At 34.8% G+C, this 10060-nt stretch overlaps 1 protein-coding gene across 6 annotated transcripts in view; it reads right to left on the bottom strand.

Annotated features, from left to right (window-relative positions):
- Nucleotides 1–10060, bottom strand: part of LOC106877306 (all trans-polyprenyl-diphosphate synthase PDSS2) — a 902595-nt gene that overhangs the window by 573100 nt on the left and 319435 nt on the right. The gene's annotated exons all lie outside the window — the stretch shown is intronic.

The following is a 10060-nucleotide window of genomic DNA, read 5'->3' as shown; positions in this document are numbered from 1 at the left end:
GTGTGTATTCACACATATGTAAGCAATCATGTATATTTCAATGTGCATGTATGCAAAGCTCTTCACATAATATACACCATTAACAAGGCAATAAGAAGAAAGAGACTGCAATGGTCTGGCCATGTCAGCCAACAACTAAATAGCTCTAATGTTTTACCAAGACTTCCCAAACTCCAATCCACACAGTAGACAGCTTAAGAAGTGGATCTGAACTTTTCATAGTCATAAAGACACTAGATTATCACTCACAACAGCAGAGAGCAAATATTTTTATGTCAGACAAGTACAATTTACTATATTAATGTGTGATGGTGGTTTCACAATGTGCCAGAATACAGCTTCAAAATGAATGCAATATCTTGATAAAAAGACAGAATAATTCCTGCCTTTCATTCAGTGTCATGCCAGTCATTATAGAATAAGAAGTGTATGCGTGTGTGTTACATTGTTTAGCTCTGACAATTCATCTAATTAATACCTACTACTTAGATTTCGTAGTGTTAAAACTAACTTTGTCACCAACTCTCATTACATTGAAATTTAACCATCATTTTCCTTGTATCATCAAATTTAGCATAACTGATAATATTTTGTTAAGTCACACCTAATATCCCCATCAACATTCATTGTCTCTAACTAAACACCATCATTATAAGTTACGCCAGATCTAAACTGTCATCTATTATGGCATCAAATTTGCCATTCTTAGCTGTTCATTGATGATAACTTGGTCATTAACCAATGTATTATTTAATTGCCCTTCAGATGGTGTTCAAGCTGGTGCAAAGTTCAGAATATATAAATTGATGTTTATCTCAACAAGTGCAGAGACTACAGTTCTGTGAAAAACAAAACACTGATAACTCAATTACTCAGAGAGGCCATCTATATGAAAATTGACAGTTAAGTAGGGGTGAACATATTTAATGCAGAGCATCAAAAAAATTCTAATTACAAATATTCTTGTGATCAGGCAAGAGAATCATTATCTCAATGACTAATATTATGTTAATCATTTTAGAAACTGATCATGTATAATTGCCATGCAACACAATAACATGAGCAACTCACACAAATCATATTCTACACAGATGTCATCCATTAATATAACACAACCCACAAACTGCATACTTTACATCAGTGGTTCTCAACTGGGTACTCATGGCCCTTGGAGAGCCCTTATGAAATTTTGTTGCTAAAGTTCCATCATCATCATCATTTAACGTTCCTTTTCCATGCTGGCATGGGTTGGACAGTTTGACAGGAGCTGACCAGCTGAAGGACTGTTCAGGCTCCATATCTGTTTTGGTATGAATTCTATGGCCGATTGCCCTTCCTAATGCCAACCACTTTACAGAGTGTATGGGTGCTTTTACACGCTCGTATAATAAAACGTTTATATGCAATAAATCGATTATACTTCTACAACACACAAAATATTTTAACAATTTTTTTATTCAATTCCTAAAAATATTTAATTATAAAAATATGGTAAGATTTTTTTAAACATCAAATGGCTATGAGGGTCTACCAGAATAAAATTGAAATCAAAAGGGTCCATAGACAAAATGGTTAACTATTGCTCTTCACACTCAGCATAAGACATTAAAATATATAGCACCAATCATGCAGCACACACAAATCACAAATATCACCCAGCCAAGTAACACAACAGTCATTGCACATACTCTCATTATACTTTACTAGAAACACAACCCAACAAAATAATATACTTTACATTGAGCATAGTCTATACAACAGACAAAATGTTAAATGTTAAAATAACACCAAAAAACCATGACAGAAACTCCTGCAAAAAATATGGCGGTGAGCTGGCAGAATTGTTAGCATGCCGGGCAAAATGATTAGCAGTATTTCGTCTGTCGTTACGTTCTGAGTTCAAATTCCGCCGAGGTCGACTTTGCCTTTCATCCTTTCGGGGGTCGATAAATTAAGTACCATTTACGCACTGGGGTCGATGTAATCAACTTGACCCCTTTGTCTGTCCTTGTTTGTCCCCTCTATATTTAGCCCCTCGTGGGCAATAAAGAAATAAGAAACTCCTGCAAAACCCAAAACAGATGCAGCATACAAACACAATTTTGCATTCACAAAATACAAGGTTACACATACAATCCTCAGGGATACAGAAGTGCAGCTCAGTAGTGCAGTAGAAGGTAATCCCTGGACATTACTGCCTCAATTCTTTGGACTCATAGAGACAGTTACTTGATTTCCATGGCATATAAGTGACTCAGATCAAAACATTCTCTCTGAACAAGACAGGGTTACTCATTTACAGAAGAGTAGACCGAAGCAACATGAAGAGACATGTCTTGCTCAAAGAACACAACACACCACCCAGTTTGGGAATCAAAACCCTGATCTTATAATTATGAGTGCAACACCCTAACTACTGGGCCATGAGCCTTTTGTGCAGTAGAAACTGGTATAAAACTGTTAGGCATGGCTGTGTGATAAGAAGCTCACTTCCCAACCACATAGCTCAGGATTCAGTCCCACTGCATAGCCTCAAGCCAACCAAATCCTTGTGAGTGGATTTGATAGGCAGAAACTGAAAGAATCCCATTATATATACATGCGTGTGTGTGTATGTATATCTCTCTATGTGTGTTTGTCATTGTGTCTGTGTTTGTCCCCCATCAATGGTATAGATTAATCCCACTCCCTTCAAAACTGCTAGCCTTGTAGAAGCATTACTACACCAGACAAAATGCTTAGTGGCATTTCTTCCAGCTTCACATTCTGAGTTCAAATTCCGCCACAGTTTTGTCCTTTTGGAATCAATAAAATAAGTACCAGTTGAGCACACTGGGGTTGATGTAATCCACTTAACCCTGCTTCCCAAACTGCTAGCCTTATGCCAAAATTTGAATGTGCATGACATGATATGATAACTTCATACCAAGATAAACAGTGCATGATATTGCAGGTGGGGCCCAGTTAGAATTTTCTTCGGGTCGAGTAGCCCATCCCACTCAAAAGGTCCCTGAGTAAGGTTTGTTTTAAGGATGATGAACAAAACACCCATGCCTCCAGAGGTGAATTATTCAAACCCCAAAGAACTTCTCTCAACACATGGCTATGATGTTCCCCCACCACTACTTCTGTTCATGATCAGAGATGCACATATCGTCATCCACTAAGGGACATGCTCAACTGGTTAAGGTCAAACAACTGACAAACAAATCTGTGGTATTGAGCAGAATATTTACTGTAGCCCATCTCTTATACCAAGACAAAACAATGTACATGATAACACTTTCAATCAGTTAAGGTCAAAAGCCATGAGAGCCACTGCTATTATTATTATTATTATTATCATCATCATCATTATTGAAAATCCCCAAATCCTTAGTGCACAAAAAATAATAAATAACTGATGCCATTTCACTAACAAATTCACATTAACTGGATTTCTTCAAAAGATTATAATACAGAACAGTACAATAACAATTTCTTATAAAGGCACCAGGTCTAAAATTTTGAAGGCAAGTGTATAGACAAATTAACTGATACTAAAACCTGACAACCCGTTTTCCTATAAGGATGAAAGGCAAAGTTGACTTCAGTGGGTTAAGTACCCAGTGGAATGTGAACTCAGAATGTAATGGTATATAACTAAATACTGTAAAGCATTTTGTCTGCCATTCCACTACCACCACCCTCAAGAGTAATATAACAATGATGGGATTGAAGATATAAGAATATTTGATAATGAAAGTGAATAGGTACTTAACAGTACATTACTAAGAAGTAACTAGCTCATTAATTGTAAAATCATGAATAGTAGAAGCCATAAACTGATGTAATTAATAATAATGATAATGATTTCTTAGATTGGCATAAGGCCATGAAGTGGTTGAGGACGTATAGAGACAATGGTTAGTCATAGTCAATTAAATCAATCCTTAATACAAATAATTAATAATAACAAAAAAGGGATTTTATGCAGCTTCAGTCAAGGAATTGGAATATAACATTTACATTTAAGGTATTCTCAATAAAATTGGTTTATCTCATTAATCTTGTGTTTGTGTGTGTGTGTGTGTGTGTGTGTGTGTAAGTTTGGCATGAGTGCATGTGTATGTGTTAGTGATTGAGTGGAAGAGAGAGGAAGAACAGAGCGAGGGAAAGATTCTGTGTGAACATGTGTGTGTGTTTGAGTAATATCCTTTGTACTTGGATAAAGTTCAGTCAGTTCTAGGCAAAGCTATGCTGAAATGTTATTGTGTAGCAAGTGGCATTACAGAATTATAGACCATTCCAGTTAGTGTTGCATAGAGATATTTATCAAGTTTACTTGCAGAGAGAAACTTGTTGATAAGCATTATATCATCTCATCTGAATATCTCTCCCTTGGTGCTAAACTAAAGCTGGAACACTCCTTTTCACACCATTTCACATTTCACAAGAACCAAATATGCTAGTGTTTAGCTGATAATGTTTATTTGTGTAGGGGGAGGAGGGATTTGGGTTTTCTTCTTTTCTTCATGGGTCTTTTGTTTTTTTAGTTATATCTGTCTTACATCTCTCCAATCATAAGCCAACACAACACACAAACATAATCATATATATATATATATATATATATATATATATATATATATATATATATATATATATATATATATATATATATATATATATGTATATACACACACACACACACACACATACATACACACAACATATATTCAAAAACTGTGTACATATACATACATGCTAGATTATTTATTTAGAACTGTACATAGGATCTGATTTCAATTATATGTATGTATGGCTGGATGTATGTCATCATCGTTTAACATCTACTTTCCATGCTAGCATGGGTTAGACAGTTTGAGAAAGGACTGGTAGGCCAGGAGGCTGCACCAGGCTCCATTCTGATCTGGCAAAGTTTCTACAGTTGGATGCCCTTCCTAATACTAACCACTCCGAGAGTGTAGTGGGTGCTTCTTATGTGCTGCCAGTATGGGAGCTAGTCAGGTGGCACTGGCATCGACCACACTCAATGTTGCTTTTTACATGCCACCAGCATGGGTGCCAGTCAGGTGAATCTGGTATCGACCACGGTCGAATGGTGCTTTTTATGTACCACCAGCATAGGTGCTAGTCAGGTGGTACTGGCATCAGCTATGCTTGAATGGTGATTTTACGTGACACTGGCACAGGCACTGGTCACAACTACAATTTCACTTGGCTCAACAGGTCTTACACACATACATATATGTACATATGTGTGCGTGTATGTGTGCGTGTATAGGGGTGGCCAAAAATCACCTGACAGTAAATCAAAACCATTTAATTCCAAGATTTATTTCTGTTTAACAACTGGATATGAAACATCATGATAATTATTCAAGCTGAAGACCTTCTTGAGTGACACATTTTTCCATTCGAGTCAATACACAATTACAGATAGTATTTATGGAATTTTCATTTACTGTCGGATGACTTTTGGCCAAGCCTGGGTGTATGTGTACATATATATACACACACACACACACACACACACATGCATATTTTGATACTTATATATATATATATATATATACAACGGGCTTCTTTCAGTTTCTGTCTACCAAATCCAAGGCTTTGGTCGGCCTGAGGCTATAGTAGAAGACACTATACATATATATATATATATATATATATATATATATATATATATATGCTACATATATGGAAAATTGGTGTGTGTTTGTTTGTGGCATTGTTAGCTAACTCCTCCTACATCGTTTTATTGATTTTGATGAAACTTGACACAAGAGTAGAACTCGTCTGAAAACCTCGTGACATACTTAGATTGTTGAAAAAATCGATAACATGGCCCCTGAAAGGGATCTTTATATCTACCTCATATAACTAAATTTTTTTTTAAACACCCAAGGGAAATAACCCATAACACCTACACAATATTTTTTTAAACACTCAAGGGAAATAACCCATAGCACTTGCACCTACACAGTCACCTGATCATTTGACACATGCCTAGAAGCACAGTAACTCTGAGCAAGAACTATTTTGAACCCATGATGACCCATCCAATCCATAAAATGACAACACACAAGCATAGATACGTAAATATATGAATTTTTTTTTAATATTCCATGCTATACAGCACATCATCTGTCCACATCATCAGGTTCTCTTCTTTCTTTGGGTGGTTATGTTGCATACTAGATGAGATGAGATTGCTAGCCTTTCACTCTGTCTTCATTTATTTCTTGAAGGAAATGAATACTGAGTGGTCCAGTACACAACATTCTGACAACATGGTGAAACTGATTCTAAAATGATGACGATCATGGTGGTGATGTATGTGTGTGTGTACGGAGTGAAAAAGAGAAGAATTAACTCAAGTATTTGATTGGTTCTTTATATATTGCTTTATATATTAATTTCAAATTTAGGTACGAGGCCAGCAGGTTGGCGGGGAGGGGCTAAGTTGAGTAAATTGGTCCCAATGTTCAACTGGCACTTATTTTATAAACCCTGAAAGGATGACAGGCGAAATCAATAGCAGCAAACATGAAGACGGACAGCATGTTAATGATTCTGACAGATTGCCACCTCAGTACTTTATATATTGTTCCAACTCTCTGCAGTATGTGTTAAAACTCTGCTGAGATCAACCCTAAAGTTTACTTTCTATATTGAAAAGTTGATCTCAATAGAATTTTAACACACAGCTCTCTGCAGTGTGTGTGAAAATTCTACTGAGGTCAACTTTTCTGCAGAGAGCTGTGACAATGCCATAGATAACCACATTAGTTTGTCAAAGACCAACAACTATGACAATAGTACTCACTTAGAAAAGTATACATTTGCTTTTGCAAATCCAGGTACAGGATAAAACAACAAAATGCCTGATGTAAAAAAAGGGGTAGGGATGTAAGTAAAACACCTAGACTTGACAACTGGTGCATATTCTGCAGAATTAACAATTGAAGACCTGACTTGCATCATAAGCAGCTGTCCCAAAATGTCATCATGATACAATTTACCTATAGGGCATGCATTTCATAGAAAGGATAGTCCTGAATTTCAAAATACAAGGAATTAAAGTAATGTAAGAAAGTATTTTCATTCATAATATGAAGGAATATTAAAAATGAATATGAAAAAAGAAAGGTGTATGCCAAAACCTCAATAAAATGTAGGCATAACAGACCAGACATAAGCATGTTCAGTTATTGTTAACATGAAGTTAGAGATAGAAGATTAAGAAAACATTCATACTGAACTAATAACAGATCTGCAGATAATATACTCAGGGAATAACCTTAAATTATATTTGTTTATTAGAGCATTTGGTTATGTAATTACTTGCCTCTGCAACAATTTTGAGAAGCTGAGCTTCACAAAACAAGAAAGGACACAGCTACTTAGAAAATTACAATTCCAAGCAATTAAAGGAACTGTGAAAATATGTAAAACACTTGAGAAGTTTAGCTATCATATATATATATATATATATATATATATATATATATATATATATATATATACATACAAGCAAACAAGTAGGCTCATACATGAAAACTGCAGGCACAAACTGTTTCTGAGTTGGAGTCCAACTTTTTCTTTATTTGTGAGAAATTTGAAAAATAATAAGGGCACATGTAAATAAATAAACATATTATTGATGGATTTTCCCATCAAAACCGATATATGAGTGTTCATCGTTTGCCAAACAACCTACACAAATGATTTGTTTATAGTGATCAAATGTTCATGTTATACATCAGTTCACTCACTCCATCAGACCGACATTGTCTGAACAGGTGTACCATGCATCAGGTGTCAAAGTGATTGCAGAGCAATGTGAGATGAAGTGTTTTGCTCAAGGACACGACACACCACTCAGTCTAGGAATTGAAATCACTACCATTAGATTGTGAGTACAATACCCTAACCACTAAGCCATGCACCCTCATAACTATATAATTAGATGATTATAAATTCATATTTATGCTGATAATTATGCAGCTGATTGTGAAAATAAAGCAAAGAGTTTTTAAGTAAAAAAAAGTGACCAGCTGACACACTTTACAAATACAGTTTGTAAATGAAATAATAAAAATATGTACAACTTCTTATTTTACTATCTAAATTCTAATGATGGAGACTTCATACATTTGTTTCATTTTTAAGATTATCTCTAAAGAATTTCTGTTGAAATTATAACCAGCACTGAGTTGTTACAATGTTTTCCATCTGAATACAGCTAATTGTAAGCAATGCAATTGAAGATTGCTAGCACTGTAGGATGCAGTATTGATTTGTAAAGTCTTTAATATGTTTGGTTGTAAATTATGGTTGCATAATGAGATACAGTGTCCCTACAAGTAATTGAATTGTTTCATTATTTGAATGCTTCTTTGATGGAAGAATTCAAATAATTAAACAAGCAGGGATAGAATATATCTATGAACAAATGCTTCAAAATAAACAGCTACTCAACACAGAATAGAAGTATATATTTTTATCCATAATTATAAGTGCATTTCACAATGTTACACATTTTACAAAAATAATCTGTAACTAAAACAGTGAAAATATGCAAAACTTTTCTAAAATTCAACATGTAAAAAAAACTTCACAGGTTATTGTTATCTAAAGTTCAGTGATGAAACTTTAATTCTTTGCTAAGAAACTAGCCTCACTTTTATAGGAAGAATTTGAATAATCAAAGAACGAATGATAGCAAGCATACATAGACATATCAAAAGTAAATAGACACCCCTTATTTCACACGCACGCACACACACACACATACATACATACACATACATATAATATATACATATTTGTGTGAATGTGTTTATGTGTGTGTTTGTATATACGTATATATATATATGTATATACGTGTGTGTGTGTGTATATATATATATATATATATATATATATATATACACATATGTGTTTGGGGGAATACTGAGTAAAAGCTGAAAATTCATCAAAATTTTCTTATACATACATCATATATCATATATATAAATATAAATAGTAAATAAAATAAAAAGATTATGCATGATCCAATAGAAGGTTTCCCAGTACAAATCACAATGAGTATGAAATTTATGATATTTTAAGAAAACAGCAAGATAAAAAATATTTTAAAATTCACAAGAGCAACCAGAGAGCACCAAGAGAGCACCAGAGATGATTTTTAAAATGAGAATATCTGAAATAAACTCGATTGCTCTCACAGATGAGAATACTAAACATGAACCTAACCGCTCTCAAAAATTAGATTTAAAAAATAGGAAAAAATAATCCAGAATCCTTGTCCGGTACCGGATCAATCTCCAAATCTAATCAGTTTATGCCAGTCACGAGGCCAAACATCCCTGAAAGCTTCATCCAAATCCATCCAGCGGTTCTTGAGATATCTTGTCTATGGACAGACAGACAGACAAACAAACACAACTGGAAACAGTACCTCCACTTTTGCTAAGGTGGAGGTAATAAGTATGAGATGAAAACATTGAGTACAAAGCTATGTAGAAATTATAACTCTCAAAATCAAAATTAACATCTATCCTTTAACTAATATAATCATACATCAACCCTACCTGCACTCCAGTCCCACCCCTTTACATAGTGACAGAACTACCTGATCCTTATCCAAAGGGCATAACTTTAATGAACACAAGATTTCATCTCTAAGTTTTCCCCATGTTTTCTTTTTCTTTTTATTCCAGTTTTTCACAACCCCAACAAACCAGATGTGACATTTCCTGACTTGCAGTACCAAAGACCCATCGCCATACTCTTCCCACCAGTCCTTCTTATGAGTGCCAAGACTTTTTCCCCCCTATACTCTTAGGTTCAAAACCATCTATGGATGATCAAGCTAGATGATGCCTCTCTCACTCATTCTTTTATCATTTTGCTCTTTCACTGGTTTCAGTTATTGCACTGCATCCATGTTGAGACACTGCAAAGTTGACTTCAGCAGGATGTGAACCCCCTCACTATAAATATAATACATATATGGATCTAACTGAATGCTATAAGATATTGTGCC

This window comes from Octopus bimaculoides, chromosome 4 (assembly GCF_046866305.1).
Source record: "Octopus bimaculoides isolate indiv1 chromosome 4, ASM4686630v1, whole genome shotgun sequence".
NCBI lineage: Eukaryota > Metazoa > Mollusca > Cephalopoda > Octopoda > Octopodidae > Octopus > Octopus bimaculoides.
The sequence above is the reverse complement of the archived record's forward strand: the minus strand, read 5'-3'. Positions and strand labels throughout refer to the sequence as shown.